Below are 8834 nucleotides of genomic sequence, written 5' to 3' on the forward strand. Positions count from 1 at the left end.
TCTTCATTCACTTGCTATCTTTATTTGAAAAATAAGGCATCTAAGCTTATTTTTTTGGTTTAGGACTCTGGACAGCACTTTTTTATTGGTGGATGAATTTATCCACCAATCAGCAAGGACAACCCAGGTTGTTCATCAAAAATGGGCCGGCATCTAAACTTACATTCTTGCATTTCAAATCAAGATACCAAGAGAATGAAGAAAATTTGATAATAGGAGTAAATTAGAAAGTTGCTTAAAATTGCATGCTCTATCTGAATCATGAAAGCAAAACATTTGGGTTCAGTTAAAGAGCCAGCACATTTTTGGTTCAGTACCTGGGTTATGCTTGCTTATTGGTTTGCTAAATGTAGCCACCAATAAGCAATTGCTATCCAGGGTGCTGAACCCAAAATGGGCCGGCTCCTAAACATTAAATTCCAGCTTTTTAAATAAAGATAGCAAGAGAACGAAGAAAAATTGATAGTAGGAGTAAAATAGAAAGTTGCTTAAAATTGCATGCTCTATCTGAATCATGAACGAAAAAACCATTGGGTTTAGTATCCCTTTAAGTGGGATTCAAATGACATGAAGATCCCAAGAGTGGGTGCTAAATGGCTGGGGTATTTACATTTCCTTGTGACTTCATTTCATAAATCTGACATCCTCCTGTATTTGAACAGTGGTGCTTGACGGATTTCTCGTTGACAGGAATTTTATCTAAAGCTAAAACCTTGTTAAATATTTCCAAAGGCCCTGCACTCCCAAGATATGTTATTAAGTGGCAAGATGAGGCAGGCATAGTCTTGGGATCTAAAGACTGGATATATAAAAATATATATTTGCTAATTCACATAGATCCTCTATTTCTACTCAAATATTAAAGCTCAATTATATATTGTTGACTCACTGGTACCTAACACCGGTGAGGCTGAAGACACTATACCCCACTGCTTCTAACATGATGGAGAAATATGACCCATATTTGGTTGTTGTTTAAATATCTTAGGTCACTATGAGACCGAGTTGCGTATTTTGTAACATATCTAGCGGGGGAGGATTTTGAACTGACAGCCATGTAAATGTAAAATATGCTTGACCTTAATCTAAATTGCATGTAACAGTGTGCACTCTTTAACCACTTGATATTGGAAATCTACCACAACTCCCGCTCTCGTTATGTGGATTTCCCGTACGACCAAACTCCTGTCCTTGAAGAGCTATGGCTTTTATGAAAATTTTATTGGGAATATACATAGCATTGAAAGTATAACATGTCTATAGTTAAATTTGGTTTCACAATAATTCAGGGTTCCGTGTTTCCTGCCAAGCCACTTGCCCTCTACTACCCCTTCTCTCCCCCGTTTCCCTCTGCTTTCTCCCCCAACCCGCTTTGGTTCCACCAACCGTATCACATCCCTATCCTTCCTCTTACACCTTTTTCTTTGAAAATATAGGGATGTTTAGTATTAAACTACTCTTTGAATGGAATTCTAAATGATGCATGTTTGATTCCTATAACAATAGTTACTCTTTCTTTGCTGTAATAGTAATATAACTGTTAGTGGTAATAGCCTGTCTTTTGTATTGTATTGGTTAAACTTATCTATTCAGTGTTGCACAATATTCATTTATTCTGCTTTTATTGTAAAAAAAAAAAAAATGTATTGCTACTAAAACTCAATAAAACACAATAAAAGAAAAAAAAAGAAATACTAATTGATATAGAGTGAAACCTAGATCATCATACAAGAAAAACAAAACCTGCTTATATTTGGCATCACTTTTTAGCACCATGAAGCTGCCAATTCTACAAAGAAAAAATCTGACATGACTTTTGACAATTCATGTAAAACGCTAGCATATAAATGTGGAGTGTGCATGCCTAATGTCCATAATCCCGTAGAAATCATGGAAGGACAATTAGTTTTTCCCATTTAGCCCCAGAGGCAAGTAGATTCATAGTGTTTGTTGACCTGGCAACATTTTAACTGCCCGAGTGCCAGGCATATTTCTGTAATCAGTAGCACTTTTAAGCTGATCACCTATCACTGCAGTTTGGGGAGAGGTGATCAGCTTAGTTCAGGTCTTAACTTGTTTTTATAATTTGCACTATCCTTACACAGAATCACCCAGGTGCTCTCCCACCTTTATGAACACTGCTCAGTTATTCTTCTACCCTTATACACTACAAAAAGCAGACTGGCTGCATAAATCACTCGTTTTACAGCAAATGGACCACAAACGTGTTCTGAGATCCATTGTTGCAATAAAGTATACATATTCAATAACAACAGAAAGAATCAAAAGAGGGTTAAAAGAATCAAATGAATTATGGCTGTGAAGCAACTTCCCAGAGTGGTTAACTTGAGATATAAAGCTATGGTTGTTAGTTAAACTTGATACATTGTTGTAGATCAGATTTTTCTGAATGTGACTGACCTTATCAATATAGTGAAGTATTTGGTCCCATATAGGTCACCGTACCAGAGGAAACATACCGGCTACACAGGCCCGAGGTATAACCGTTTGCAAAGTGGAACCGCAAAACGAGGCTACACACTAAGGCATAAAGTATTTTGGACGCTGTCCCAGAAGACGGATCTTGAGCTTATGAGGGCTTTAACTTCTCTGCTTTTATCGTGCAAATTAAACAAGCTATATCTGAGTCGGATATTGCGCTTTTTATTGAATATTTTTTTATTGAATTTTCAAGTATAACAACATAATGTTAACGTCAATATACAATAGTAATGGTTTAAACAACTGGGAGTTAGAAGCACGTTTGGAAAGAAGTCCAGTTTCCAAAAACATAACATGAATCTCTGAACTGAGGCGAGTAATGTCTATGCTGGGGATTGTATACATTGCAATATGGTAAGAGACAGAGTTTAGTCCTTAAAAGGCTAATACAACATGTATCCCTCAGGTTAGCAAAGAAAACTAACCTAGACAAGAGTATTATTTAGTGGTGTTTGTAGAAGGGAACGGACCAGAAGGGGATGGAAAGGGGGGAGGGGAGAAAGAAGATACAGCTAGGGATTGGGATAAGGAAGAAGGGGAGAGTTCAAGGTCAGGGGAAAAGACAGGTCTACTCCAAAAATAGAATGTGATATAGGTTATATTTTAAGAGCGCCCGGTTAGAGGTCAGGTAAAATTGGTTTAGCTTGTTTTCTGTTCCCATATAAAAATAATATCTAGAATAAAGTTGGACTTTCCTTGAAAACTGTAGTAGATTTTTTTCTAGGCTTCTTGTAGTCACAATGGGTTGTAGGGACTATGGAGATAGTGCTTTTATTTCTTTTTAGATTTAAGTTTCTACAATACTCCATTAGGCCTGGGAACATCCCATGTGTTATGAGGAAGCAGCTCTGGACTCTAACAAGAAATATACAGTGAACAGTAATTGAATTTATTCATCAGATTAATATTGGTGACTATATGACTTTGCTATACTTATTGAGGAAAGAACTGTTACTATAAACTTTCATCTAACTTATTACTAACTAATATGCAAATTACAATAATTATTATTGAAATGTTATTTTCCTTACTTGTAGAGTATTAACGCACCCTAACTTTACGTAGACAGCGCTGATTATTTTTTATTTCAAACTTTTTGTATGTAAGTAGATTGGACTAGCACTATTGTCGTCTGGACAATTTTATTTGAGATTTCAACACCACTGTAATTTGAGGCTCAAATAAAGTTTAACAGGGACAGCACTGTGTGATTTCTGAAATGCATACAATAAATCTTCATATCTCTAAATAGACGTAGCCAAGGTCAGTTTTTCCACTTTCATAGTAGAGTAAGTTCTACTTCAGTGCTGTAATCCATGCACAGTATTCACTGTGCATCTCTAGGGATTAGAATGGAAGAAAGTCAAGGCTAAAGAAACATTTAAATTTACATAAAGAACATCTCAAACACAAATGTAGCCTATGTTTTGGACAGAGATGCATGTGTATACACACGTTCACCATTCAAAATGTTATAAATAACTAGCACCCTTCTCCCTGTGATATAATGCATGTATTTCAAGTTTGGCTTGTTGATACACAAAGCTCTACAAGAGGAGGGTCAAAGCTACTTAAATGAGCTTCTCATTCCTAATGCTCTGACTAGCCCACTGACGTCTACAGTTGAAAATAATGTACCATTCCTCAAGATCTCCCTGTCTACCTTTAGGGCCTGAGCTTTTGTGCAGCATTAGCACTCTGAAATACTCCAGAAGCATAAAACATTTGCCCTTATCCAATATACCGAAGCATTTAAATACGCATGGGAAATTTTACATCTAAAAAGGAGGATATATCTGGATGTTTCTGTGCAAACATTTTCATTACAGGCTTGCAGAGGATGCAGTTGCAGGGCATCATGAAAATGTTTCATGATTCAAATAGATCATACCATTTTAAACAACTTTTCAATTTATTTCTTTTATCTAAATTGCTTTGTTCCCTTTGCATCTTTTGTTGAAAAGCCTACCTATTCTCGGCGCAGCAATACACTACTGGGAGCTAGCTGCTGATTGCTGCATGTATATTCCTCTTGTTATTAGCTCATCTGATGTGTTACGCTAGCTCCCAGTAGTGCTTTGCTGCTCCTTCAACAAAAAAAGAGAAACAAATTTAATAATAGAAATAAATTGGAAAGTTGTTTAAAAGTGTATGCTCTATCTGAATCATGAGAGAATAAATTTGAGTTTCACATCTCTTTAATCAGTGCCGCTACATAGTAATAGTTCCTTCAAAAACTCACATTCTTAGTGCTGTCTGCATCATTTCAGAGATACTGAAACAAGTCTGCAATATTGTTTGTAAACTAGCAGGTTAATAGGAATGAATGTTGCTAGTATACATGGATAAAGTTCACCCCTTGGCTGAGAGAAATAGCCGTATAATGTACAGCAAAGCACAGTGTTACAGTCCTCTCAAGGGTTCACATTCTGACATTGGCATTTTAATAACAGTTAAATACCACTTGGGCATTCCTGTTCTGTTTTACACACCTTAGTAAGTGTATGAAAGCTGTTGGTATGGGTATAGAGGCCCCAAACATTCTTGGGGTAAAAACGTCCTTGTGCCTCTATACAATTGAGTTAACCTCTGTTTTTTGAAGCCAACTCATTACAATTATCTGTATCATTAAAGGCACATGGAGCTGATGGGTACAACTACAGTAGCATTGTTACTAGTGAACATACTGCTCTTCTTCCTCTTGTGTTTGCATCTTTCTTTAAAGCCATTCTTTTATTTTAAAGGGATGTAACAGGTAATTATTTATATTTTCTCATTGCATAGGTTAATATATTGTGTTAATAAATTTCCCGCAATCTTTTGTCAAAATGGCTGGATTTCCAAACCTACCATAAGGCTAAATTTGCATTAGCAAATCAGAGTGGGCAACCTGGGTTCTATATTTATTCCCAGTTCCAGGTAGCTTGCACAGACCCAAGCATGCGCTCTGGAATAGGAGTCACCCGGGCATGTGCAATATCTCCATGACTAAATATGCAATGTCACATTCTATGAGGTTACGTGACCACAGTGTAATCGGAGCAAGCAGAAGTATAGGCAAATATCAATACCAGCAGAGTACCAGGAATCGTTTAAAATGTTAAATATTAAATAGTAAAATAAATATATATATATATATATTTAAAAAAATTGCAGAATACACTAATCAACATTTATAATTTCATAACTTTGGCTGCATACTTTACCTCTTACTCTGGAAGAAGAAAAAAATAAGTGGAACACTTAACACTATAGATACATAAGAGATGCGTGACACGTTATGCTTGTTTTTGTTCATCCAGCAGTAAGAGGTTCCATAGATGTTATGCGCATGTGTTGGGAATGTGCACAGCATAAATGAATTTGCTGCCATAAAATAGCATTTGCTACCTGCATTTTATATTACACAAGCCCCGTTGCTCTTGCAATGCAGTCCCCTGCTTACGCTCAAGCAGGGGCTGTCAATCATCCTGATCATTTTGGGATGATTGCTATCCGCCATACTTTAGGTGGTGGAGAGGTTAAGTCTTACACAAGCCTGAAACGATGAGGTTCTGAAGCTGCACTCGCAACTTAATAAATGGAGCCCATAGACTCCAATACACTAGATTTTAACTTTACCCTCTAGAGCAAGGCCTGACAATTCTAGGGTGCCAAGGGGCCACTGGTGTTTTTAAAATTAGGCCATGGCTTTCAGATTTAGAGCCCCCAAAACCCCAATGGGTTCCCCCACTTCTCCCTTTCGGCTGTCTCCAGCCACACCTAAAATTTACCCCGTTATGGCTCTAATATACAGGGAGTGCAGAATTATTAGGCAAATGAGTATTTTGACCACATCATCCTCTTTATGCATGTTGCCTTACTCCAAGCTGTATAGGCTCGAAAGCCTACTACCAATTAAGCATATTAGGTGATGTGCATCTCTGTAATGAGAAGGGGTGTGGTCTAATGACATCAACACCCTATATCAGGTGTGCATAATTATTAGGCAACTTCCTTTCCTTTGGCAAAATGGGTCAAAAGAAGGACTTGACAGGCTCAGAAAAGTCAAAAATAGTGAGATATATTGCAGAGGGATGCAGCACTCTTAAAATTTCAAAGCTTCTGAAGCTTGATCATCGAACAATCAAGCGTTTCATTCAAAATAGTCAACAGGGTCGCAAGAAGCGTGTGGAAAAACCAAGGCGCAAAATAACTGCCCATGAACTGAGAAAAGTCAAGCGTGCAGTTGCCAAGATGCCACTTGCCACCAGTTTGGCCATATTTCAGAGCTGCAACATCACTGGAGTGCCCAAAAGCACAAGGTGTACAATACTCAGAGACATGGCCAAGGTAAGAAAGGCTGAAAGACGACCACCACTGAACAAGACACACAAGCTGAAACGTCAAGACTGGGCCAAGAATATCTCAAGACTGATTTTTCTAAGGTTTTATGGACTGATGAAATGAGAGTGAGTCTTGATGGGCCAGATGGATGGGCCCGTGGCTGGATTGGTAAAGGGCAGAGAGCTCCAGTCCGACTCAGACGCCAGCAAGGTGAAGGTGGAGTACTGGTTTGGGCTGGTATCATCAAAAAGAGCTTGTGAGGCCTTTTCGGGTTTGAGGATGGAGTCAAGCTCAACTCCCAGTCCTACTGCCAGTTTCTGGAAGACACCTTCTTCAAGCAGTGGTACAGGAAGAAGTCTGCATCCTTCAAGAAAAACATGATTTTCATGCAGGACAATGCTCCATCACACGCGTCCAAGTACTCCACAGCGTGGCTGGCAAGAAAGGGTATAAAAGAAGAAAATCTAATGACATGGCCTCCTTGTTCACCTGATCTGAACCCCATTGAGAACCTGTGGTCCATCATCAAATGTGAGATTTACAAGGAGGGAAAACAGTAACACCTCTCTGAACAGTGTCTGGGAGGCTGTGGTTGCTGCTGCACGCAATGTTGATGGTGAACAGATCAAAACACTGACAGAATCCATGGATGGCAGGCTTTTGAGTGTCCTTGCAAAGAAAGGTGGCTATATTGGTCACTGATTTGTTTTTGTTTTGTTTTTGAATGTCAGAAATGTATATTTGTGAATGTTGAGATGTTATATTGGTTTTCACTGGTAAAAAAAAAAATAATTGAAATGGGGTATATATTTGTTTTTTGTTAAGTTGCCTAATAATTATGCACAGTAATAGTCACCTGCACACACAGATATCCCCCTAAAATAGCTAAACTAAAAACAAACTAAAAACTACTTCCAAAAATATTCAGCTTTGATATTAAGGAGTTTTTTGGGTTCATTGAGAACATGGTTGTTGTTCAATAATAAAATTAATCCTCAAAAATACAACTTGCCTAATAATTCTGCACTCCCTGTACATATACATACATACATACATATACACACACACACTTTTAGGTGAATTAAGTTTTATTTTGTATTATTCCTAAGCATTGGAACAGTATATACAGATGTATCTTGAACATATATGTATCTAGTTATTGAAATATTAATTTAGTAAACCCTTGCGTTATGCATCAGTTTTGCTCACTTTCTAATGCATGCATTGCAAGAGTTATATTGCTTTTAAGTTAGCCTTATTTATATTATTTTAAGTTAGCCTTATTCAGGGGCCATAGTAGGCTGACATGTCAATTACAATTTAAAATTATGAAATTTCATTAGGAGTCATATAAATAATGATATAGTGTCTAAATATTTGAAATATTGAAGTTTGCCTAAAGATTTAGTGCATCAAGTAAATTTACTAACAAAATGATTCTACGCACAACAAACATGATGTTTACCAAAATGGTGTTTTTTTTTTTTTCATACTTTGAAAATAATACCCTTCATATTACAAAAGTTCAGGCCAAATTAAATCCGAATGCTGCCTGTGTTGGAAACTGTTATTGCTTCATTTAACTTTTCCACCAGTTAGGTACTGGATGTACCAATCTTTGCAGTGTATTTAGACACTGGAAAAAGCAAGTGCCCTTTTATAAATATATTTCTTTAATCCTTTGTTTAAAGCCTGGCAGAGTCTTCGTTAAGTTTGACTCAAAAAGGTAGTTTAATAGGGAAACCGTGAAATATATTTAATAACCAGTCCAATCTCTGCCATGTCTTGTTCTACTTCAGGCGAACATTTATAAATAACATTTAATCCGTGTGTGGGACATTTAATGAAATTCTTTCAACATTTCCACGTAAAGAACAAGAGTGAAACACAGACTCTTTGTTCTAAAAAATCATCATCTTCTCAATTGAGGTTGCCAGCCAGGTACTACTAGAGTCCTTATTACAGGGTCACATGTTGCTCCAAAGGCATGACCCTGTAATCCATAT

Source organism: Bombina bombina, chromosome 3, assembly GCF_027579735.1.
Source record: "Bombina bombina isolate aBomBom1 chromosome 3, aBomBom1.pri, whole genome shotgun sequence".
In the NCBI taxonomy this organism is placed as follows: domain Eukaryota; kingdom Metazoa; phylum Chordata; class Amphibia; order Anura; family Bombinatoridae; genus Bombina; species Bombina bombina.